This window comes from Aythya fuligula, chromosome 1, assembly GCF_009819795.1.
Source record: "Aythya fuligula isolate bAytFul2 chromosome 1, bAytFul2.pri, whole genome shotgun sequence".
Lineage (NCBI taxonomy): Eukaryota > Metazoa > Chordata > Aves > Anseriformes > Anatidae > Aythya > Aythya fuligula.
In genome coordinates, this window is record NC_045559.1 from 34,306,627 (window position 1) to 34,333,840 (window position 27,214).

A 27,214-nucleotide genomic window follows, 5' to 3' on the forward strand; every position below is an offset into this window, starting at 1 on the left:
TCCATGTGTTGTTGTACAGGCACTTTAGGGAAGCAGCAGGTGGAGTAACCCCTGGGGGGATGCAAGAAGAAGATACTGGCCAGGGGATCAGGAATGCTACCTTCTCTGAGGAGCCCTCAGACAATCCTATGGGAGAGCGCAGAACTTTTTCCCTGTCTTCAACAGTGACAGTAGTGATGACTTCCCCCAGCCCTTCTCTGTCACATTTAGCTCCCCTCCCTTCCCCCATCAAACCTAGTTTAAAACCCTGGTAATCAGCCCAGACAGCTTGCTCCCCAACACACTTGCACCGCACTTGCTCAGTTGGTGTCTGTCTGTAGCCCACATACCTAGCCTCTCAAAGGGCAGCCTAAGATCAAAATACCCAAATCCCTGGTCCAGACACCACCCCCTCAGCCTGTCATTTACCTGTCCTGTTCTGCTCCTTCTATCTGCATCCCAGTCACCCAGCGGGAGGACAGAGGAGAACACTACCTTCACCCCTTATCCCCTCAACAACCTCCCCAGGGATGCAAAGTCCTTTTTAATATTCTTCATTTTTCTAATAGCAGCTTCCCGGGATCCAACCTGAATGACTACAAGAGGATAGTAGTCTTCCAGTTTAATGAGTCATGGCAGAGCCTTCCCAATGTCTCTGACACGTGCCCCAGGAAGACAGCACAAGAAGACTGGCCTGGCTGAACAGAGAATTGTGGCTTGAGCTTAGGAGAAAAAAGAGGGTTTACAATCTTTGGAAAAGAGGGCGGGCCATTCGGGAGGACTATAAGGATGTTGTGAGGTAGTGCAGGGATAAAATTAGAAAGGCCAAAGCTCATCTGGAGCTCAATCTGGCTACTGTCGTCAAAGACAACAAAAAATGTTTTAACAAATACATCAGTGCTAAATGGAAGACTAAGGAGAATCTCCAGCCTTTGCTGGATGCAGGGGGGAACTTAAATACAAAAGATGAGGAAACGGTGGAAGTGCTTAATGCCTTCTTTGCCTCAGTCTTTAGCGGGAAAACCAGTTGCTCTCTGGATACCCAGTACCCTGAACTGGTGTAAGGGGATGGGGAGCAGAATGTGGCCTTCACTGTCCATGAGGAAATGGTTGGCGACCTGCTATGGCACTTGGATGTGTGCAAGTCGATGGGGCCAGATGGGATCCACCCGAGGATACTGAGAGAACTGGCCGAGGAGCTGGCCAAGCTGCTTTCCATCATTTATCAACAGTCCTGGCTATTGGGGGAAGTCCCAGCCGACTGGCGGCTAGCAAACCACCCACCTGCAAGAAGAGCCAGAGGGCATACCCGGAAAACTATAGGCCTGTCAGTTTGACCTCAGTGCCAGGGAAACTCATGGAGCAGATTATCTTGAGTGTCGTCACGTGGCACTTACAGGGCAACCAGGTGATGAGACCCAGTCAGCATGGGTTTATGAAAGGCAGGTCCTGCTTGATGAACCTGATCTCCTTCTATGACAAAATGATGTGCTTGGTGGATGAGGGAAAGGCTGTGGATGTGGTCTACCTTGACTTCAGCAAGGCTTTTAACACCGTTTCCCACAGCATTCTCCTCAAGAAACTGGCTGCTCATGGCTTGGACTGGTGTACGCTTTGTTGGGTTAATAACTGGCTGGATAGCTGGGCCCAAAGAGTCGTGGTGAATGGAGTCAAATCCATCTGGAGGCTGGTCACTAGTGGTGTTCCCCAGGTCTCGGTACTGGGGCTGGTCCTCTTTAATATCTTTATTGATGATCTGGATGAGGGGATCAAGTGCAACCTCAGTAATTTTGCAGATGACACCAAGTTAGGTGCGTGTGCTGATCTTCTTGAGGGTAGGAAGGCTCTGCAGGACGATCTGGATAGGCTGGACCGATGGGCTGAGGTCAATTGTATGAAGTTCAACAAGGCCAAGTGCCAGGTCCTGCACGTGGGGCGCAATAACCCGAAGCAGAGCTACAGGCTGGGAGATGAGTGGTTGGAAAGCTGCCAGGCGGAGAAGGACCTGGGAGTATTGGTTGATAGTCGGCAGAATATGAGCCAACAGTGTGCTCGGGTGACCAAGAAAGCCGACAGCATCCTGGCTTGCATAAGAAGTAGTGTGGCCAGCAGGTCTAGGGAAGCGATTGTCCCCCTGTACTCGGCTCTGGTGAGGCTGCACCTCGAGTACTATGTTCAGTTTTGGGCCCCTTGCTACAAGAAGGACAACAAGGTGCTCAAGTGAGTCCAGAGAAGGGCGGCAAAGCTGGTGAGGGTTCTGGAGAACACGTCTTATGGGGAGCAGCTGAGGGAGCTGTGTTTGTTCAGCCTGGAGAAAATGAGGCTCAGGGGCGACCTTATTGCTTTTTATAAGTACATTAAGGGAGGCTGTAGAGAACTGGGGGTTGGTCTGTTCTCCCACGTGCCTGGTGGCAGGACGAGGGGGAATGGGCTTAAGTTGCGCCAGGGGAGTTTTAGGTTGGATGTTAGAAAGAACTTCTTTACCAAAAGGGTTGTTAGACGTTGGAACAAGCTGCCCAGGGAAGTGGTGGAGTCACCATCCCTGGAAGTCTTTAAAAGATGTTCAGATGTTGAACTTAGCAATATGTTTTAGTGGAGGACTTGTTAGTGTTAGGTCAGAGTTTGGACTTGATGACTTGAGGTCTCTTTCAACCTAGATAATTCTGTGATTCTGTGATATGAATAATGATTCATGACAAAATGGTAGAAATGTTGAGTTAAAACAACAGTGTGCAATTTCTAGCCATTGACTGGTTATTCATACTTAAAAGTACAAGTATAGATTTGGGAATTATTTGATTGAATACTTGGGGATTAGAATATGCATATGTTTTAGTCTCAGGATGGGTTAATATGACCCTCACATTGTATTAATGTACATGTGAATCTAAGTGTTCATTAATGAATCTGCAAGATATTGCAAAATTAATGAGGAAAAAAAAATCTGGAAACACATTATCTATTTTTTAAAGTTCCAGAATCTTTTGAGCCAACGGGTACCTTGTTTTAGGTAATATAGAAATTGCACTCTATTTCATTGACTATCATCTTCCTCCATTGTAAACTTTTTTTTTTTTTTTCAGATTAAGATACTGTACTTTTCCAACTTCACATGTAACTGCTGACAGCTTTCAAATTTGCTGTTCCTTATGACACTAATGGGTAACAGGAGATAAGTATGGGTAGTTTCTTTTCAAGCTAGTGCCAACTTACTTTTTTTTTTGTCAGATTTCAAAACACTTGTGAACAACTCTTTTTTTTTTTTTTTTTTTTTTTTTTTTTTTTTTTTTTTCTTTTAAGGATTTGTACAGACTCTAATTCATTGACACAGATTCCCGAACTGTGGAAAGTTAGGAACTGTCAAATAATAAAGATTAAATTCAACAGTATTGTGTAAAAACATTTTAAATTCCACAAGTTTCAGAAGTCTGATACTTCAAACCTATTGACAGTTTTGACAAGAGAGAAAGAGAGAAAGAAAGAGAGGAAGAGAGAAAGAGAGAGAGAAAGAATGAGAGGAAGAGAGAGAGAAAGAGAGAGAGAAAGGAAAGGAAGGAAGGAAGGAAGGAAGGAAGGAAGGAAGGAAGGAAGGAAGGAAGGAAGGAAGGAAGGAAGGAAGGAAGGAAGAAAGGAAGGAAGGAAGGAAGGAAGGAAGGAAGGGAGGGAGGAAGGAAGGGAGGGAGGGAGGAAGGAAAAAGAAAGAAAGAAAGAAAGAAAGAAAGAAAGAAAGAAAGAAAGAAAGAAAGAAAGAAAGAAAGAAAGAAAGAAAGAGAAAGAAAGAAAGGAAGGAAAGAAACAAAAGATTATTTTATGACCATTTTGTTTTTAGCTTACTGAAAAAGTCTGCCATTCTCAAAAGCATTCAAACTTCTAAAGGCAAACAAATTTTCACAAATGTGAGAAGACTGAGTGCTTGTGAAGTTATTAGGCCAAGTGACCACTGTGACAAAAGAAGATCATGACAGATTTTCCTTAAAGTACTTAAAATAATCATGGTCCTTTAGCCATTCACAAATGATCTGAGACAAGAGTATTAAGTATTAATAAGCATATTCATTCCTCCTGAGAAAATAGCACTTCACACATATTGACATAATATTTTAGAAGTTGGATATATTTTAGAATCATCACCTTTCTATCACATTCATCAGAGGAGACACAAAAAAAATTACCTCGAATTTAACCATGATGAAGGCAAGCAGCATGAAAGAATGTTGGTTATACCCGCATTGATTGCATGAATGTTGATGGGAACTGTGCTGTGCTTTGTAAGACTGATATGGATAACAAGAAAGCACTGTTTTTGCTTTCTAAATTTTTAGAATGTTCTATGTACTTGGCAAGAGGGTTAGAGAGGATTTATATGTGAAAGAGGGAATCTTAACAGTGTTTGTGGGGACTTAAGTGTCAGTGGCACTGCTCTTATAGATAATCTTAAAATCTAATAGTAATTATTATTTTTTTTTCCATCCTATTGGTTTGTGCACCCTCCTAACCTTTGGAAAAGTTTACTTTTACCTACTGTTGTAATATATACTGCAGTTATATTTGCTATAATGCTTTTATTCTGCAGTCTTGTTACTGCTATTAATGTGAATCCCACTTTTGTACACAGAAGGTGGAGGCATATTTCTTGCTTGAAATTTTACAACCATGGCTGTACCCACATTTCTCTGCCTCAGTCTTACGCTGTCATGCTCAGCTGAGGGGGAGATAACTCTTCATATGTTAGCTGGTCACAAAAAGCTCACACTTTTTGTTTCCAGGCTCCACATCTTTGCTAATCCATCTACTGCATCATGTTCAGAGCATAGACAGTTGCTACAGTGATTTGTATAAAAGTCAAAAATTGTATGCTGCAAAACTAAGCAGGCTTTAATTCCCACAGCATCATAATGTTGCAGTGTTGTATGCTAATGATTTATATAGATCTTCTGAGCAAGAGAAACAGAAATCCAACACTGAAAATAGTTACATTACAATTTTCTGCATCATTTTAGTTGCAACATTTTCTTACTAAAAGCTGACAAACTACTCTAGCATTAGATACTATGTTTTGGGAAGCAATTCTCTGAATATTTTACATATTAAGTATATTAATTTTAAATACTTTGAATAAATACATAAAATATATATCTCAATAATACATGACAACAAGCAATTTTTAGAAAAAGGAAAATAAAGCGATTTTATTTTTTATTGGTTTTTAATTTCTCTTTTACAGCAGAAAGTGAATCAGTTATGGTCACTGATACTGCACTAAAATTACTACAAGTATTTTTCTCAAGTGTACTTAGTGTTTTTACATTTGTTTAAATTTCTGCATATTTCTTTTGATATAACAAATTCATTGTCTATATATGAATATAACTTTTGTATCTTGTACATCTCTTTTGTATGTATAGAAAAAGTCCATTAAATTTTAAAATTAGATATCATCTTCTAACTGTGATAAGACTATACGGTAGCTGAGCTGTCCATTGTAGTCAGAATAATAAAGTATCTTAGAAAAACTGTGGAAAAAAAAAAAAAAAAAAAAAAAAAAAAAAAGACTTTAACTTCTATTTCATTGTAACTGAATTATTTTAAAGAAAATGCCTCCTCCTCCACCCTTGTTACCACAGTGGCAAAAATTTACTGAGGACACAATTTAAGAACTTAAATCCTCTGAGGATTTTCTGGCATTCTTACAGTGCTATTCATGCAAATAACGTAGATTTGAAAAATATCTGTCCACTAAAATATTGCAAAACTGAAGAAACTGTAGAATTGTGTTAGAATGGGAATATCTTTTTCAAATCTTGGTAACATCTTCCCAGATATGTCCAGTTATCTCCAAGTCATTATTCTAGATAAGAATGTATCACTTAGCAGGCAACATTCACACACAAAAGAGTTTGTACTATGAACAAAGAGAGGGGTATTAGAAGGTGAAGGGAAGTGTCATATAAATTATCTTTTCTGAGCAGTTTCTGTATGCAAAACTTCTTTGCACCAGAGCTTGATTTGTTCTTTGCTATCAACAGCATATAATTCCCTAGAAATACCCTGAAGTACATTACAGTTTTTATTTCATTTTAGGTGAATTTCTTTCATTACAAATGAATTCTTCTCAGACAATTTCCTTCCTATTCATGTCAAAGTGCAACTCGTATTTTGTATGTTTCTCGTTCTCTAAGTTGATTAGATAACACACATACACACACAATTTTTTTTTTTTTCCCTTTTTCTCCTTTCTTTGTTCTTTGAAAGAGTACACAGGACATACAGTGTTGCAGAAACCAGGTAAAGAGCTTTAATTCCACACAGTGAAACCTATAATATCTAATTGTGCTTTTGATTAATGAGATTAATTTAATATCTCCTTCTCAACTGTCCTTTGGAAGTTCTCTTAGTTTCTTCAGGCAAAATAATATATAAAAGTGGCACATGTAGTGATGAAGTTACGTTAAAACTTGATTGTTTTAAGACTCCATATTTTGACACTCCATCACCAATTCCAACCACCATACTCAGCTGCCATGTGAGAGCTCAGAATGACATTACCCTCTGATGATGATGTTGCTGGCAACTACAGAAAGCCTCTCTTTTAATATATTTTTAGTTATTATTTTCTTCTCCATCAGGTGTACAACAGCTATTTAATTTCACAGTCATTTCCACATGAATTTTAAAAATACAATTATTTATTTGTCTCAAAACTAAAATAAACAATGTCATCTTTTAATCATGGTCATGCAATATTTCAGTAAACACACTATTTTTCAAACACTAAACCATAATTAAAATAATATCCTTCTTATTAGAGTAAGTCAATGTATTTTAACCTAAAAATCTTGAACTCAGTCAAAATGAACAACTGTCATGGTTTATACATGCTTTAAGACTTTCCCACTTACTCTAAGATCTACTTGATTGTATTTTTATGTTTTTTTTTTGTTGTTGTTTGTTTGTTTTTTTTTTTTTCATATCATATCTATTATTATATTTTCTATATATGGCATATGTTTATATATGTTGGATACTTGTTTTCCCTAAAATAAGTTTTTATGAAACTTCCACAATTGTATTGTATTATTTCAATGGTCAACAATTGCTCACTGAAGGCCTGCATAAATCCCTGTAGCTTGAAGCCTCCATTTTCATCCTGTCATCACACTGTCAAGATCTTTGTTGTCATTCCACACCAGTGGAATGGTTCTCTGTAGAACCATATCTTCTGTAGAACCTGTTTATTACAGAACTGTTCCCATAAATAAAATTTAAACAAACAAACAAACAAACTAACTAATAAGCAGGTGTCTTATCACCATGAGTAGTACTAAATTTTAAAATGTAGGTGGTTCTTCCTCTGCCCCTCACTTGGCTGAACTAAAGTGGAATACTTACATCTAGTTAGGAAAATTTTCAGAGTTTCCTCAAGTGTAAGCTATGAAGTTTGGTAATGTAATGAAAGAAATATCTGAGAAGGAGTCACAATAAAAAATTTTAACAGAGCTGAAGATATAAACAGATGAATTTGAAGATAAATTCTCCAAGATCCATTCAGTAGAAAAATACATAAAAGTCCACATAAAAATACAGGTTGAGACTCTCCGTGATTTAATACCACCTTGATGTTAGACTGGAGCAGTAAATGATCATTCTTTTGTCTTCATCAGAAGTCAAAATTAAATAAATATATATATTTTTTTCTCATATATTTGTATTGCTTTTCTTCAATAAAACAGGTCATACGCTCCATTTAATGACAAGGTTGTGCAATAAAAAAATCAGCAAAGGCTTAAAGACAAATAAACAAAAAATCTTCCCCTAAGGAGAACAAGTCACCAGGAGTGTGGAGACTAGGGCACAAAAACAGGGAATGGCACATCAGCCAGGGTATGCATGTCAGCACTTTGAGCGGGAGGGTGGATGGTGTGCCATTTTCTGCTACTCTGGGGTCAACAAGAAGCAGCCTTAAGCTGAAATAAAAATGGTGGTCATCCACTGCAACAGCCAGGAGGGTCTAGACAGAGGGGCCACAACACCCCTTGACAGATTCCTACAGCCAAACAGGCCTCATGAGGACCAAAAGAGCAGCCCAGACCCTCAGTCACAGGGCATTTCAGAATCTGGAAGTCCCCCTAGGGCCTTAAGGCAAGGGTGTGCGTCATGGATGCAAGTGCACCCAGTTATATGACTAGCTTGCATGAGGTGGCAGTCTTGACTGACTCATGAGACGAGGGAGGCTGGACCCTCGTCTCTGAAGGAGGAATACCCCTCTTCCTTAAAAGTATCCCTGAGCAACAGATTTGTTGCTCTGTGGTTGGAAAACAAACAAACAAACAAAACCACTTCATTGAGGTTTGCTGCCTGCTGAGGTCCCACATCTGTGTTATCTCAAAGAAGCTACCACGCCTTGACTACCATTCATTCCTACTGTCATGGTTTCAGCTAGGATAGAGTTAATTTTCCTCCTAGTAGCTAGTAAGGTGTTGTTTTGAATTTAGGATGAGAATGTTGACAGCATGCTGATATTTTAGTTATTGCAGATCAGTGCTCACACTAGGCCAAGTACTCTTCAGCTTCTCATACAACCCTGTCAGCGAGGAGGTAAGCAAGGAGGCTGGGGTGCACAAGAAGCTGGGAGTGGACAGATAGGACAGATGTTCACTCACTCCTCTCCACTGGGATAGGGGAGAAAACTGGGGAGGGGGGGGGGAAAGGTAAAACTTGTGGCTTGACATAGGACAGTTTATTAGGACAGAAAAGGAAGGAAAATAATAGTAATAAAAATAATAATAAAAATAATAATAATAACAATATACACAAACCAAATTAAGCACAATGCAGTTTCTCACCACTTGCTGACTGATGCCCAGCCACTGGCCAACACTGCCTAGTTATTGTTTTGCATGATGTCATTTATTATGGAATATAATAGAATCATAGAGTGGCTTGGATTGAAGATCACCTTAAAGATCATCTAGTTCCAACCCCACAGACCTGGGCATGGATACATGTACAATTAATTTTACAGGATGATTAGGAATCTTTAAAAACTGTATGCTTTTTTACACCAGGTAATCTATATACCTACTTAACATAACTGGATGGTGTATTTCTAGAAAATATGTTCCCCAAAATAAAATATATTCTTTTTCAAAAGTACAATCACCTTAACTTGTGAGGAAAATTATGATTTCTAAATGTGAATTCCAAGTGGAGACATCATTTATGATGGGGATACTGTTCAGCATTCAAAGCCATGAAGATCCTGCCTTATGATAATGGTGGCAGAAAACACCAAAAGAAGAGTTAAGTATCTAGAGACAGCACAGTCGGTTTTATAATGGGAAGACATCCTTTTCTCTTTTTTTTTTTTTTTCTTTTTTTTTTCTTTTTCCCCCCTTTCTTTTATTCTTTCCTTCCAACTGAAGAATACTGATAGTAGAAAGACAGACAAGGTTGAACTATGAAAGGCTGGGAAGTTTAGTCTTCTAAATTACCTGTAGAGACATTGTTGATCACAAATGATTGCAGCTGATAACAAGATGATGGTTTTGTCTGTGACATCTCTGTGATATCATGGACTGTGTTGCAGCTCACTACAGAAGTGGTTTTGTAGCATGAGATGAAAGGTGTATGTTACATGCCCTGATATGTGCATGAGGGCATGTGAAAGTACAAAGTCAACTGGAATAATGTTGGAGGAGTGTGCAGTATGCAGTTTCATCCACACTGCCTTTGAGAGCAGTCCTGGAGTGAACTATCCCAGAATGAGCTCCTTTGTAGCATACTAATAACTATAGCAGCAGCTGTGCAGATCAAAAACTTGAATGGCTTAAAAGAGCTGTCTCAGCACAGAAATGAGGCAGATCAGATACTACATCCAAGCTGATGGACTTGGCATTGCTATTTCTAGCAAGAAAAAAAACTGCTTTTTGATCTGTATATCTTAGGCAACAATCCACCATGAAGTAATATTATTAAAACAGTTAAAGAGTACAAATGTAGAGAGAACTTAACTAATCTACCTTCCATGTTGCATTTATATGCAACTTTCTAAGCTCCACCTTTCTCCCTAACACATGTAACAGAGAGAAGAGAATGAAATATTAGAACAGAAAGCTGTATCTTCTGTTCTTGACTTAAGAAATATGTCTGTCCTCAGCTATTACAAGAGGTTAAAAATGGTAATTAGTAAATAAATTTTACTGCAATATCTAATATATAAACACATAAACTTTCTGTTCTGTATTCTTTTTTTTTTTTTTTTTTTTTTTTTTTTTTTTTAATAATGGAAATTTATAAAAAGGAAGCAGAGATGTTTCTGTATTTTTGAGCTGTCATCCTTGCCAGCACAGGAAAACTGTTCATATAGAACTTGACCTAACTTTCTGATAGAAATCCAATGTGGAATTGGCAGGCAAAAAAGAATAGTGATTTGTAAATTAATTTAATGTAAATTATGATTTATGTATTGAATAGACTCTGCTTTTTATTGCAAAAGTTAAATACACCAAACTATTGTGCACTTATCTCTAGCGTTGGGTTAAGGGAAGTTCCCAATTATAATGTATCTAGAAAATATAGAATACATATACAGCTCTTCGGCTGATCTGAAAGGAGTCATATTGCTTTCAGAAGAGACAATGTTTTTCCAAAATATGTAGAAAAATGTTTTTACAAATGTGTTTTCTTAATTACTCCATGGCATTATCTGATCTTAGGTATTCTTTATTATATCTATAGATTCCTTTATAGTGTTCAGCACCATGGCATTTTACTGTTTCTACTTATCTTATTTTCTATAAAGTAAGTGCTTGCTTTTAGCTAATATCAATTGATAGCACAGCTTCACTGGACGAGAGATGAGAATTTTAAGAGATGACAGAAGAAGTCCTAGTAAAATAAAAGGACTCATTTTACACAGCTCAGACTATAAGTGATTAGCAGCATGAAGGATTTGTCTAGATATACCTTTTTAACAGTACATAAAGGAATGAAAGACTACCCTGTACTGTGTAGTGCAAAATATGTCCATCAAATAATGGAATCAAAGTCTAACCTGTATTGTGTAATGCAAAATATGTCCATCATATAATATTAATGTCACCATCTGCTGGCCATCTTATTTGTTTACACTTTCTGCACAGCAGCATGAGCAGCATTGGAGAGGCTTACTTTCTTTCATGTGCTCTTGATTATGAATGCAATGACTGATATTCTTATCACGATCTATAAAGAAAGGGCAATAATTTTCCCAGTGGTTCAAATCCTTGTATATCCACTGGATGTGCTTGAGAGAACTTTTAGCTGCCTTTTAGAGTATCTTTTTGTGTATTCTCCTCCTGAGCTTCATTTCACTCAATTGCTCTTTTTGTCTCTAAGGTAAACATCACTGCTATTCAGACACTTTTCAACCACGAAGAATCTCTTTTGCTGTCTATAGAGATGATGGCCATGTAACTGAAACTTTCATATGAGCTGAATTCTCTGTAAGAATGGATTTACAGAAGTTGAGCATGATTTCCCCAAAGCCTGTACAGGTTGCAGACTTTCCTGCTCTACCACAAACACTGTCCTGGCACTGCCTCACAGTCAGGAGACAAGAAAGATGGAGTCCCCATCCTGGGAAAACATGTCCTAAAGTTACTCATGTCAGTTATGCCAAACATAACTTTGGGTGCTGTGTCTCAAAAATGAGTTTTACACTACCAAATCAATCAATTTCTATAAACTGCCTTTGGATCTCAAATGTTCTTGATTTTTAGATTATTTTGAAACACTAGAGTTATAAAGTAAGTATGGGTTACAGCTTTCTGCTCTAAATCTTCTGTTGCTCAAGTGTGACATTTAGGATTACTGTTGTGGATGTAAATCAAAATAACCAAAGTTTCTCCCTGTAAGTTTCAACATTAAATTGTTGATTAAATTTCAACAATTTCTGAAGTGTCTTAATGAGTATCTTTAAACACTATTGTCATCCAAAAAGAGGTTATGGATTTTGTCATTTTAAACAATTTCTTGTTTAGCTCTGGGTTTCCTTTCTTTTCTTCTGCATTCAGAATGTCTATATTTGCTTCATAGATAACAAACATGATGGGAGATCTGTGCAAACCTGCCAAAACCAGTGATCCTTTTTAGAACCATTGAAAATAGCTGTGATCCTTATTTATTTATTTATTTATTTATTTATTTGTTTGTTTATTTATTGTCAACTCTGGTTGAAAGAGTAGGAGAAATTCAAGACAATGCGAAAACAACACAGAAATAGCAGAATCAGAGATACGCCATTAAATTACACAGATAAGATCTTTGTTCAGAAATCACCCATCAGCTGAGAAAGTGTTATTATTAGAAATGTAGTCTTTGCACCATTCATTGAAGCTGGGATAGGTGAATCCCAGGCATCTCTTGAATTCTCAGCACACTTACTTATTTGTAACTAGGGGAGAAAATAATAATTATACATGTATATATATATACATTCAGACTTTTTACTTTCATGCTAATTTTCTGTTGCTTTCTGTAGCATAGACCTGTTTAATATTCAAAGAGAAGTTATAAATCTTAGCTAAAATTTAAGGCTGCCTGCTGAGAATTAGTCAAAGCAAGCAGAGAATAAGAATACTTTCTAATAATTCAAAAATAATTTGAACATTAAAGCATGTTGTGGGTCAGGACTGGAGAAAAAAAAAGAAAAAGAATAGTAACAGTCACTAACTATAAGTTCAGCTGAATCAACTATCTCAGAACCTATAGAATTGAAACTGCTAGTGACCTGCTTTTTCAATGCTTACATACACACAAACAAACTGCTTGTGTTCCATTATTTTGGGGAATAACTCAACAGAGAGCTCATTACTAGAACAATAAAAAAATGAATATATATGTAAGGTGATTTAGGAGCTTTAAAATCACATTAACACGAACCTTTCCAGCTTCCCATCATTGTTAGATTAATTATAAAGATCACCTTATTGCGTTTGGAGCATCTAAGACTTCACAGACTCACAGAATCACAGAATCACAGAATAGTTAAGGTTGCAAGGGACCTCTGGAGGTTATCTCATCCCTTCAAGCAGGGACACCTCAAGCAGTTTGCCCAGGACCACATCCAGACAGCTTCTGAAGATCTCCAAAGAGGGAGGAGATTCTGCAACCTCTCTGAACAACTGTTCTGGTGCTCCATCACCCTCATGGTAAAGAAATGTTTCCTGATGTTTTCTGTTTCACAGAACCTTCTGTGTTCCAGTTTGTGCCCACTGCCTCTTGCCCTTTCACTGGGCACCACTGCAAAGAGCCTGGCTCCACCTTCATTGCCTCTTCCCCTCAGGTACTTTGATAATCCCTCTCCCCAAGCCTCCTCTTATACACACTGAACAGTCCCGGCTCTGTCCCCTTCTCCTCAAAAGAGAGGTGTTCCAGTGCCTTAATTATCTTTGTGGCCCTTTGTTGCAATCTCTCCAGTATGTTCATGTCTCTCTTGTAACGGGAGGCCCAGAAATTAGAGAGGAGGCCCCACAGTACTCCACGTGTGGTCTTACTAATGCTGAGTAGAAGGGAAAGATCACCCCTCTTGATATGCCAGTGATTAATTTGCCCAATGAAGCCAAGAATTAGCCTTCTTAGCAGCAAGGTCACACTGGTGACTCATGTCCATCTTGGTATCTACCAGGACTCCTAGGCCCTTTTCTACAGAGCTGCTTTCCAGTGACCCCCAGCATGTACTGGTGCGTGGAGTAAAACAGACATTAAGGGTGGGTTTTAAATTGTTCTGTACAAGTTAGGTGTCTCATCTACATCTCTTATCTAAGCTTCTTCAACATTCCAGAATAAGAGACACCTTAACAGGTACATATGAGGGGTATGCAGAGTAAAATGGTATCTAAAAGTGAAAGATCTCACACTTTGTGCAAAAGCTACTCTCTCCATTCATAACGGTAGACTACTTTTCTTGATAGCTTCTTAGAAACGCTTTCCACTGAATACAGAGATATATTTTTTTTTCCCCATCTGTTTTAGTAGCTATCAGTTTTTATCAGGAATGTGTGAAGCTGATTTATATGTATATACCATGTACTGTACACATACATATTGTTTGTGATGTTTCTGGAAAGCTAAAACACATGTAAAGAACGTTTTTTATAAATTATCAATATAAGTTCCATTTTTCAGTGTCAAGCATAAAAAAGTGTTTGAGTGAAGTTTTCAGAACTAAATCTGTTTTTATAATTAATTTATTTTTATTACTCAATTATGATGCTCAAAAACCTAATAGGAAAAAATTATCTTTACTCATTTAAAAGATAATTCTCACCAAAAAATTCAGAAGTGAAATTGTTTGTCCATAAAAAGAAGAAAAATAAGTGAGCACTGTGTTTCATTCAAATGAGGGAGCAGCATGACAGTCTGTTCTTCTGCTATTAATCTTTTTATGTATCCCTTAGAAAACCTGGGCTGAAGGGAGGCTTAATACCGCAGCCATAAACTCTAATATGCTCAGAAAAATAGCTCTTTCCTGAGCTATGTATCTATCCCCTTCTTGTGCAAATCCATAGGCTCAGAAAGCCATGAGAATCTTTTTGTGACTGTGATCAGAGAACCTTTACTCTTTCACTTGCATTCATTATTATAAAAGAAGCTATCATCAAGAAAAGCTGGAGAGGCCCTGAATCTTCTTTGCAAACAAAATTCAATTATAGCATAACCAGGGATTGTGCCATGCTGGTAGTGGCTAGCAGGACTGTATTAAGTTTACTTGGCAAGGTTTTGATAGTGGGGGGCTACAGGGGTGGAATCTGTGAGAAGAATCCAGAAACTGGCCCATGTTAGATCAAGGCCAATTTTAGTCAGCTCCAAAGGGACCTGCTGCTGGCCAGAGCCAAGCCAATAAGCAATGTTGTTTGTGCCTCTGTGAGCACAGATTGAAGAAAGGGATAAAATCTGCAACAGCAACTGGGAGACTGAGGAGTGAGAAACAGCTTTGCAGACCCCAAAGTCACTGCAGAAAGTGTTCCAGGCATGGAGAAGAAGTTCCTCTGCGGCCTGTGGAGGTGGAGCAGGCTGTCCCCCTGCAGCCCATGGGTCCTCATTGGAGCAGATCTCCATGCTGCAGCCTGTGGAGGAACCCCGGGTGGAGCAGGTGGATGTGGCCTAGAGGAGGCTGCAGCCCATGGAGAGCAGGAGAGCAGGAGCCCGCAGGAGCAGGCCCCAGGCTGGAGCTGCAGCCTGTGGAGAGGAGCCCACACAATAGCAAGGGTTCTGGGGGGAGCTGCCACCTGTGGGGGACCCGTGCTGGATCAGTTTACTCCTGGGGGATGGACCCTGTGGTATGGAGCCATGTGGAACAGTTCTTGGAGAGCTGCTGCCTATGGGCAGCCCCCACAGGCTCAGTTCAGGAAGGATGGCATCCTGTGGGTGGGACCCCACATGGAGCAGGGGCAGATAGCGACCATGACCGAGCAGTGGAGACAAAGCGTTAGGGACTGACCACAGCCCCCATTCCCAATTCCTATGCACTACTAGGGGTGAGGATGTAGAAAAGGGTGGATGGGAGGAGTTGTTTGTTTCTCACTTCTCTAGCTTGTTAGTAATAGGTAATATATTTCTCTAATCTCCCTGTGCTGAGTCTGTCTTGCCTGTGACGATAACTGTTGAGTGATCTCTCTGTCCTTATTTCAACCCCTGATTCCTTTTTATCATGTTTTCTCCTCCTTTCCCTTTAGGGGTAGGGGGTGGGAATGAGAGTGCAGTTGTGGTGGAGCTCTGCTGCCCAGCTGAGTAAAACCACCATAAAGATATTTTAATGATAAGGGAGAGATCCATGATGATCATCTATGGAAGATTTTTACTTACTTATTTTTTAATCTTGTATGTTTGCTTTTTTCTTGCTCTTTTCCTCTAGTACATTGTAATTCCTATGGCTTTTAATCATTGTAATGAGGGCTGAAATTTACCAAAAAGTATCATGATGTATTCTGATGTATACAGTAGGGATGTTGGGGTAAATGTTCTGCAGATGATTCTGGACTAATTATCTTATTTTTACCATGATGATATTGACTAGCAGCATATTTTAATGATATGGGAGAGATCTATGCTGGTTATCTATTGAAGTAAAAATATTTTTTATCTGGTATATTTGCTTTTTTCTTGCTCTTTCCTCTAGTACATTGTAACTCCTATGGCTTTTGATCATTGTAATGAAAGCTGAAATTTACCAAAAAGTATCATGATGTATTGTGATGTATGCGGTAGGGATGTTGGGGTAAATGTTCTGCAGATGATTCTGGACTAATTATCTTATTTGCACTGTATGCTTCTGAGACCTTTCACGTCTTTCAGTTTCACCTTCCAGTTGCTTAATTTGAAGTTTTACTTTTATCTTGTATTTTGCAGAAGGAGTTTTAGGCCCACAAGTTATTAGAAAAGCAGTGGGCCAAGGACTCTGACTATGTGTAAAAACAACACAGAAAATGACACTGATACATAAGAAACACAAATTTTGTACTTGTATATGCTGGAAAAGCTGTATGAGGAACTTTACTCAGAATGCAGGTTTTAGAGATTATTTTAATTACAGCAGCGTCTGTCAGCAAGTCTAAAGCAATTTCTTGTGAAAACAGTGATTATTTTTTGGGGTGTATGTGGGCATATTTGCATTTTTATAAAGATGAAACTGTGATGTTTCACCTAGTATGTATACATGTATGTGAATCAATATCTAGATGCTGGATGTGGCTTAGTGATGTATGGAAAGCCTTGTGCTATCTATTGTTTCATTCAGGGTTCAAGTGAGGTGTCTGTCTTAAGTTTTAATCATTCATGGTTATAGAAACGTTTAAAGGTAAATTAGAAAGCTCTCTTTTGTTTCCTTTTGCAGTCTCTTAATTTCCTAAGGTAGTTAAATGACCACTCTCACTTGTTCACCAGTGGTACAAATACCCATTGATTTACCAGTATTTTTTAACATATAAGAAGACAAAAGGGAAACATTTTCTCAAAAGTGTTTGCGTGCATGACCATTAGTGCAATTTAGTTTTGTTTTGCCATATTTCTAAGTGAAATAACTGATTAAAGATTTTCAGACTCTGCAGGAGCACTTAGGATATGTGTATTCTTGTGTAACTTAAAAGGTGTAGACATTGCTGATTTTAATATCTTTGATCTGTTTTTTTTTATTCAATTTCAGGGAAGACTCTTTGGATATAATAATTTAATGACATAGTACTTTGTCATTTGCCAGGATGATCCCCAGATAATAGGGAATGTCAAAGCACTGCTTTGTCCTGCAGTGCATGATATACATGTACACTTTTGTGAAAGAATGCCGAATATATGCATCATACTGGTTAATTTTAGTAGTTTTGCAAGACCCAGCAAATGTCTTAATCACATCTCAGAATGTCAAAAAAATAAACAGAATCAAATTCTCTTATTATACACACACTTCTATCTATTAAATAAAACCCATTATATAAATACTTTTAGCATTTTTTGTTCTTTACTATTACTTTGGAATGCTGGATAAACACCCATGGGAAAAATTCTGTCCATTCTTTATGGTATCAGGAGACGCAGATAAACCCACTGCTATATTTACTGGAAAACCTCTTCAAGGTATTTGCATCCAAGCCTAGTTGATGTAATTCTGCAGGCACCACAAATGTCAAAGACCCAAGAAAAGGCAAACAGTACAAAGTTTGTCCAACCAACTACCTGTATTAGAACCAGTGTCACCAAAATAGCTTGAAGGGTGTTAGCAATTGGTGACTTCTCACTGAGAAGCACTGAGGCACCCATTTTCTGTTGAGACAATCTAGAGAGGTTTGCTGCCTGCTGGGGTCCTGCACTTGTGATATCACAAAGAGACTACCAAGCCTTGTAAAGACAGAGGACTAGCATTCATTCCTACTGTCATGGTTTATGTTGACAGCATGATGATGTTTTAGTTGTTGCAGAGTAGCGCTCATACTAAGCCAAGGACTTTTCAGCTTCTCATACCACTCATATCACAGAGGCTGGGGGTGCACAAGATGTTCAGAGTGGAAAAAAACCAAGACAGATGACCCCAACTGGCCATTCATATCATGTGATCTCATGCTGAACAACTATATGGGGTGGCTGGATGGTGTGGAGGGCACCGCTGCTCATGGCTGGGATGGGCATCGGTCAGCGGCTGGTGAGCAATTGCATTTTGCATCACTTGCTTTGTACATTATTATTATTATTATCATTTCTCTCTATATTAGACTGTCTATCTCAACCCACAAGCTTTTACTTTTTTTTTTTTTTTTCTTTACTTTTTTTGTTTTTCTTCCAGTTCTCTCCCTCAGCAAACATCATTGTGGTGCTTATCTGCCTGCTGGGTTAAACCACAGTGCCTGCTCTTTCACATATCGTTGACAGGGACTGCAATGAGGAGACTCCAAAATACCAAAAAGGACTTTATGTCCCTCAGACAGATAGGGAACACCAGTAATGTTCTCTTGTATTCTCCAAGTTGAAGACTGGAACCCAAGAAGAAGGAGATGAAAACATCAGATGAATGGCTGGCCATGTGGCTGGTGCCATGCTCAGCATTTTGGGTTCTGTGATCTCAGATGCATATTTGAGAGACCAGGCATGTTGACACTGGATGGGGTGCACCTGAAAAGATGGGGCAAGAGTGTTCTGGGCAGCAAGGGGGCTGGACTTATTAGCAGAGCTTTAAAAGAGAAGGACCTGGCAACGTTGACACTTTAGGAAGCAACAGGCAAATACCTGTGAATTGTGCCATATGAATTAGGGATTGTTCTTCTAAAACAGTAACGCGGCTGATAGCCCAGGTGAAGTGCTTCTACACTAATGCATACAGCATGGGAAACAAGCAGGAGGAGTTGCAAGCCATAGCACAATTAGGAAACTATGAGCTAATTGATATTATGGAAATGTGGTGAGATGAATCACATAACTGGAACACTGGAATTGGCTGCAGAAGCGGTGGACAGGGAAGGAGGTTGCCCTCTTTTTTAAGAAATTGATAGACTGCAAAGAGCTACCACTGAGAAAGAGCCATGGACAGGTTGAGCACTTGTGGGTAAAAGTTAAGGACTGGACCATTAAAGGACACTTTGTGGTTGGGGTCTGCTACAGGCTGCCTGATCAAGGGGAGCCTGTTGATAAGGTCTTCCTACTTCAACTACAAGAGGCATAATAGGCGCTCATCCTCATGGGAGATTTCAACCACCTGGAAGCATGCTGGGAAAGCTACACAGCAGGCTGTAAGCAGGAGACTCCTGGAGGGCATCAAGGATAACTTCCTGGTCCAGGTATGAGACAAGCCAACCATAGGAGAAAGACCTATTTCTTCTGTATATACTGGACCTAGTGCTCATTAAAGAGTTTAAAACTGGAGACAGACTGAGCTGCAGTGACCATGCCCTAGTTAAGTTTATGATCTGGAGGAACATGGGCTTGGCAAAGAGCAAAGTTGGGATCCCTGAGCTTTATGAGAGCAAACTTCCAACTGTTTAAAGAATTAGGGAATGAGGTCCCCTGAGACACTGTTCCTATGGACAGAGGATCTGATCAGAGCTGGTAACTCTTTCATGACACTTCTCTTAGAGCACAGGAGCTCTCCATATGTGAGAAATCAATCAGAGAAGGCAGGAAACTGGCATGGCTGAGAAAGCACTCAGTGGTCAAACTGAGGTCTAAGTAGCAAATGCACTGGCAGTGGAAGCAGGGACATGTGGCATGGAAGAGTAGAGGGATCCCATTCAGATGTGTAGGGGTGAGATCAGGAAAGCCAAGGCACAGATGGTACTAAACTTGGCAAGGGATGCAAGGAATAAAAAGAAGGGATTCTGCAGGTACACTGTGCAGAAAAGAATACATTCTTTCTCCTATGAAAAAAGGCTGAGAGATCTGGAAATGTTCAGCCTGAAGAGAAGGCTCCCTTTAAGTAAGGGGGCTTATAAAAAAGATGGAAAACTGCTGTCTCATGATGAGCTTTTTTTCCTCCACAATCCCAAGTCCTTCTAGACAGGGCTGCTATCAATGAGTTCTTCTCCCAGTCTATACTCATGTCTGGGATTTTCCTGACCCAGGTGCAGTGCCTTGCACTTGAATTTTTTGAACCTTACTGAGTTCATGTGGTCCCACTTCTCAAGTGTGTCCAGGTCCCCTTGGATAACATCACTTTCTTCTTGTATTGACTGCACCACTCAGCATGGTGTCCTCTGCTTGCTGAGGGTACACTTGCTGAGGGTACACTCAATTACACTATGTTGTTGATAATTATTTTAAATAACACCACTCCCAAGATGGATCCCTGAGTGACACCACTCATCACTGGCCATTGACCACAACAATCTGTATATGGCCCTCCAGTCAATTCCTTATCCACAGAATGGTCCACCCTTCAAACTCATCTCTCTCCAGTTTGGAGATTGGGATGCCAAATATCCCTTTGGCCAACTTGGGTCAGCTGTCCTGGATGTGTCCTCTCCAAGCTTCTTTTGCACCCCCAGCCTCCTTGCTGGCAGAGTGGTATGAAAAACTGAAAAGTCTTTGGCTTAGCATAGGCACTGCTCTGCAACAACTAAAACATCAGTGTATCAACATTATTTTTCTCTTAAATCCAAAACATGGCAACATACCAGACACAATGCAGAAAATTAACTCTACCTTAGCTGAAACCAGGCCAAAAGTCAGTAAAAGAGCTAGTTTTTCTGGTGTTTTTATTTTATTTTATTTTATTTTATTTTATTTTATTTTATTTTATTTTATTTTATTTTATTTTATTTTATTTTATTTTATTTTATTTTATTTTATTTGTGTAGTTGGTTGGTTGGTTGTTTTTTGCATGTTTTTTTTGTTTGCTTGTTTGGTTGTTATTACTATTATAGTACATATATATCTAAAATATAAGGTTTCTGTCTACTCTCACCATTAAGAAAAAGGAGATGAGTAACTGTCTAACATTAAAATAGCTAAAGGTTAGTGAGTTATATTAATGATAAGTAAAATGTTCAATGTAATGCAGAAGGGCAGACAGAAGTCTAGCAGTGCTGTGTTCTAGAATCCTGCCTTTTAAACACACACAGACAAGACGTGCATTTTCATGTGCAAGACATTAAATGGATCTCCTTCAGTAAATGAATAAAATATGGCATTTATTAATACTCTTCATGACACAATATATAACAATAAAAATGGGAGTGGGGTCTGATTATCCATCGAAGTCATTATCCAAATGTGGATTAATTTCTCCTCAGTCGTACAGGCAGATTGAAATGGTTTACCTTTATGCCTACTCTTAAGTAACATTCATTTAAACATATGTACTGGGTCTGGCTGGAATGTTAACTTTCCCGGCAGCAGCCCATTCAGTGCCGTACTCTGTACTTGTAGCTGGAACAGCAGTGTTATCACACCAGTGTTGTGTCTACTCCTGAGCAGCAGTGGCACAGCATTGGGCCTTTCTCTAACCCTCCTAGGGGGTGGGCCAAAAGTGAGGAGAGAAACATCACTAGGGCAGCTGACCTAAACCAATCAAAGGGATATTCCATACCATGTGGTGTCACACTCAGCAATAAAAGGTGGAAACAGGAGGAAGAGGGGAGGGGTGGGCTCTCGTTGAGAAGACGTCGGTCCTCCTCTCGAACACCGGCTGCGTGCGTTGAGGCCTTGCTTCAAGGACGTGGTCAATCATCGCTCATTTGTGGGAAGTAGAGAGTAATTTCTTTCCTCTGCACTTCCATATAGCTTTCATTTATTTTGTTTGTTTGTTTTCCTCCCTTTTTTCCCTTTTCCCTTTTATTTTCCCCTTAGTTAAGTTGTTTAGTTCATGGTAGTCTTTATTTAATTATTATAATTATTTCCCTTTAATTAAATTATCCTTATCTCAACCCGTGAGTTGTTCTTTGCTTTACTTCTCCCCCTCCTTATCTAAAGGAGGGGGAGTGAGAGAGCGGTTGTGGGGTTTAGCTGCCCAGCACGGTAAAACCACCACAACATATCATATGCTTAACTACTTTCCCCATGATTATTCAGCAGGGTCAATATATTTAAGAATTTGTGCTTCGCTGTGTGCATTCAGTGTCAAGTACCTTTTTGGTGGAAGAAAGCTCTTAAATTATATTTCATTTCAGTTTGGTAACATATCTTCACAAAGGGGTCAAAATTATTGAAGTTGTTGTTGAAGACTGTAAGAATGGCATCCAATCCAAAGGAACTGGCATTCTTTAGTGATGATTGCTAACTTTTATGTTGTAGAACTGTAAAAATTCTTGGTATTGTTGAAGTAACCATTAATAATTCATCCCTCCTCCAGAATGAATGCCCATCAGATTTTTTAAATTGAACTAAACAAAGCTTTATATATGAATTTCCTTTCCCCATCTACCTTGTACACGGAAATTATGAATCAATTTCTTTTATTTTCTTGGAAAAACAGTAACTGTGAAGTAGTATCATTTCTGCATGCTCATAGCACTAATCACCATTCCATTAGATAGGAGTACACATTCTGTTACATCATTATACTGTTTCAAAAATTTTATGTTCTTATTTGTAGAGAAGAAGCATAGAAATATCCACAGCTTTCAAAGTAAACAACCTCATGCTATAGGTTAAATTAATTCTCATGCTTAAATATGCCACTAGATCAATGACAGCAGGATAAAACCTCTTCACAGAGTTTTTCATCACTGAGAGCATCTAGACGAGAAATTTGTCTCTGAAGACCTTATTATAAAAACTTGCTAGACTGTATTTTTTAGTGCTCCATTAAGTACAAATGAAAAAAAAAAAAAAAAAAAAAGTAGTGAGATTGAAGCAAATTTTTGTGAACTTTTCACAAATTTCTCCAAATACTTTACAGATTCTCTCAGTATACATTCGGTTTTCAAATGGCTTGAAGAAAGTCTGGAGGTTACGTTTCAATTGCTTTGATCATTTGCTTTATAAACATTCCATTTTTATTTTCCTAGAAGGAGAAGAAAATGAAGAGAGCAAAGATTTATGTCATTGAGTGTCATAGCTGATTACCTCTAGAACTGAGAAGAATGCAATTTTTATGACTTTTTATTTAAATCTAAGCTATTTTTCATAAGCAAATATAGCCAGACCAGACAGCTTTAACTTTTAAGAATATATAGTACACTCTGGTATATATAAATATACCATATATATATAAGTATATAAATATAATATAAATCTGGTATAAAGTTATGATATGTTTTTAGAATCAGTGATTTCCTAAATAAAACATTCAGCACAATTCTTGAAAGTATAATATTTTTGTTGTAATTTGCAATGATATTAGGACAATAGTTTTTTTAGTAAGATGCAGGCACTATGCATCATTTGAAAGTTCCATTTGCTGATAATTTGCTTCTAGGGAAGAAATTTATGCTTACTCTATGAAGCCAAAATATATTTTTTATGAAATTTCAAGAAAGTGACCTATTGTTCCAGTCAGAGAAATGAAGTTGCATGGAAAATTAAATATGTGAAGAATGTGTAGAAGAGCTAATGAGATTCAAGGATCAGTGATGTTAAAACGATATGTAATAATTGTGTGTCCAGCATGCATTTTTATTTTCATTTTGTAAGATGGACAGAAATAGTCATATTTGCATTATAAAGATTACCTGTGCATGACCAAAACAAGCAATGACCTATGGATTTCCTGCTGGATGCCTACCTGTATGTGCAGTCTAAGAAGATGCTCTCAAAATAAATAAATAAATAAATAAATTATATGACTGATGAATTATTTCTCCTTGAATCCACTTCTGAACAAGGCACATTCACATTCTTTGGAACAGCTGAGCAGAGTAGTATATGAAAAGGAAGACCCATCCCCAAATGTGTCAACAGGAGAGCAAGAAGGTAAAAATGTGCCTATGCAGCTGGTGCCAGTGGGACAAAGATGCATGCACAGTGCTTAGTTCACAGTCTTCAACATCTTATGTCCTGAAACCATGATGTCCAAGAACTGGGCACAGCAAAATATTCACAGTGAAGCAATGAGTGTTGCAGACAAATTTTGGGAGTAAGTACGGGGGGGGGGGGGAAGGGGAGGATGGGGAGGGTGAGACAGGACACAATGACTGTTATTTTTTAAATAGAAAGTTAGTTTGTTAAATAGAGAATCTCATATTACAAAACAAAACAAAAACCACCAAAAAAAATCAAAAACCCAAACCAACCAACCAAACAAAAAACAATAAAAACCCAAAGCAGATAAGGCTGATTCCCTGGTTACAATGCCTCCATTTTCTAGTTTCTCTTTTCTCTGAAACCTCATTAAGAGACTCCTTACTTGCTGTAGTCATTATGTTTCCCTGCAGGAAGCAAGGAAATTCCAGTGTCACCTACCACTGAGCAAAATAGAAAGCCAAAGCAGAAAACAGTTAATGGAATCCCAAGGTTTAATCTAACACAAATCTGCACTGCAAATTGGTAAAACTGTGCTGCAAGTTAGCAACAAAGTCCCCATAACTTTGAGATGCAATGGAGCTTTGAAGCAGAACACACTTAAGTTTATCTTAATTATTCTGACTGGCTTTCAGCTAGCTCTGGTTGCTGTGCATGTTTGCTCTCAGCAAAGAATATGTGAGGTATTTCCCCCTATTGCCAGGCTCCAGAAAATTGCCAGGCCCCACTGCTTGGGGAAAGCAATGTCGGTGCCTGTAATCTTGGAAATTTGAAGCAGGTTGAAAACTGCTGTGTGATAATCTACTTTTCAGTGTTTTTGGCTCTCCCTGTCTGAAAAGTTCTAGTGTTGGCATCAACCCTTAAAGAGAGAAACCTGATTTGGCCAGAGTTTCGAAGCAGGTCTATACACCACCTTCTTTTAAAGAGTACACATGAAAAACATGGAAGTATTGTCAGTCTCCATAACCAGCTTACATTTGACCACAAAAAGAGAAAATAACCTACTGAATGAAGAGGTTTAAAAGATAAGTACTTATAACAAACTTCTGCCTTGTCCACATATCCCGTCAGAACGGCCTCCTTTGAATTTGGATAAATCTCAACTTTTAACAGTTTGTTATGTTACAGTCAACTTTATAATCCCATCTGGATTTTTTAGGAAACTTTTTTTTTTTTTTTTTTTTTCTCTGCTACCTCTGAGGCCTGAGTCTGTACATTAGTCCTGGTCTTTCTTCTTTTCTGTAGGTTTCATCCTTACTAAATTTTTCCCTCTCTCTCTCTGAGTGCTGTTCTGCTTTAGGAAAGTTTCTGCTATGTGTATGTTTTTTACTTCTAAAGAAGAGCAAATATCTACCTTCTTCCATGAAAATTTTCCAAAAAAGCAGGTAGCAAGCACCACCAACTAAAACAGCAAACCTCCTTTCTGTTGTCCTTCACTCTTTATGCAGCAACATACAGCAAAATAATGAGCAATACATTATCACTTGTAGCCTGCTTTTTCTCACTTGTATTGGGTCTGGCTGGGAGGGAGTTAACTTTCCCTGCAGCAGCCCATACACTTCTGTGCTCTGCACTTGTAGCTAGAACAGCACTGGTATTGTGTCTATTGCTGAGCTGTGTTGGCACAGCATCAAGACTCCCTCCAAATGCCCTAGAGCTAGTAGGCTGGGGGTGGGCAAGAAGCAGGGAGGGGTCATCACCAGGGCAGCTGACCTAAACCAACCAAAGGGATATTCCATACTGTATGGTGCCACACTCAGCAGTAAGAGGTGGGAAAGGGGAAAGAGGTGGGGTTCTTGTTATGAAGAAGTCTGTCTTCCCAAACAGCTGTTACATGTATTGAGGCCTTGCTTCCTAGGATGTGGCCAAACATCTCTCATTGATGGGAAATAGAGAAAAAAAATATTTTTCTCTCTGTGCTTCTGTGCAGCCTTTGCTCTTTTTATTTTTATTTTTATTTTATTATTTTTATTTTTTTTCCACTCTTCCCTTTAATTAAATTATTCTTATCTCAACCTTTTTTTCTTTCCAGCACACTTTCTTCTCCCTTTTCTTCTGAGGAGAAAGAGTGAGAGAGCAGTTGTGGTGCAATTTAGCTGCCCCCAGCAAGGTAAAACCACCGCACTCACCTCAGCATCAGAATACTTTTCTTTTTTCTTTTTTCTTTTTTTTTTTTCAGTTCAGTGCAGAATAGCTAAAACATATTATTTAAAATACTTAAATATGTCATTGATAAAGTTGTTTTTTTTTTGTTTGTTTTGTTTTGTTTTGTTGTTTTTTTACAAGTTGAAATATGAATGGTGTTTTTTCTCCACACCACCTGTTTATAAGAGGATCCTGAAATAGTGAATTTTTGACTTTTTCACAAGAACTCACAGGACATGAGAATTCAGGTAATCAAAACAGCTATACCATAGAGAAATAAAATGCATTTCAATATTAAATTGAATATATTTCATATGAGATGACTTGTAGTCCATTATACAAGCCCTCATTTCACAAATTCCCATAGATTGAAATAATTTAAATATTCCTACTTCTCACTCACACACCAGCTATTCATAAAATGTAATCTATTCAGGCAGGATAGGCATTGGGTTAGAAAAATGGTTGCTTATTTTTAGACTTCATCTTGTATTCTTGCAAGAGCCTGAGAGCTGCAGTTACCTTAATTGGATGTGATTTTTCTGGTTACTGATATTCTGAGCAGGCTGGTAGCTTCAGCATTTTCTGTCATGACGTCCTATTGACATATTTTAAAAAGGACAGCACTGATATGGGGGGTAGGGGCTGAGGGGTGAGCAAAAAGGGTTGGAAATTAGCTACTAATACCAAGAAAACATAGATTACGGGGGAAAGCTCCTCATCCTAAGAATTTTTACACCCTGAAAGCAGAATCAGTTAAAACATATTCCTATTGAGGAGTCTTCTTCTTGCTAAGCCTTATATTCTCAGATTATTATGAGCATAGAATTCCTACCAACCCAAACACAGCTACTAAAGAATGTAAATTCCATATTACATGTTGATAATGTGAAAAACACTTAACCTGGACATGGAAAGTTTGTGGGGAAAAAAAAAAAAAAAAAAAAAAAGTCTACTATTTCCCTCACTGGAAAGCCACAATTTCACTGGGTGCTAGTAGTTACTGAAAAATGTTTAACAGGTATAGAGACATGTTTGAAGGATTCTGCTACCCAGTCTTTGTTGCTATAGTAGCTATATCGCAGTAGTATAATTTTTTGCATACATATACGTCAGGGGAGTTGGAACTAGATGGTTTTTAATGTCCCTTCTAACTCAAACCATTCTATAA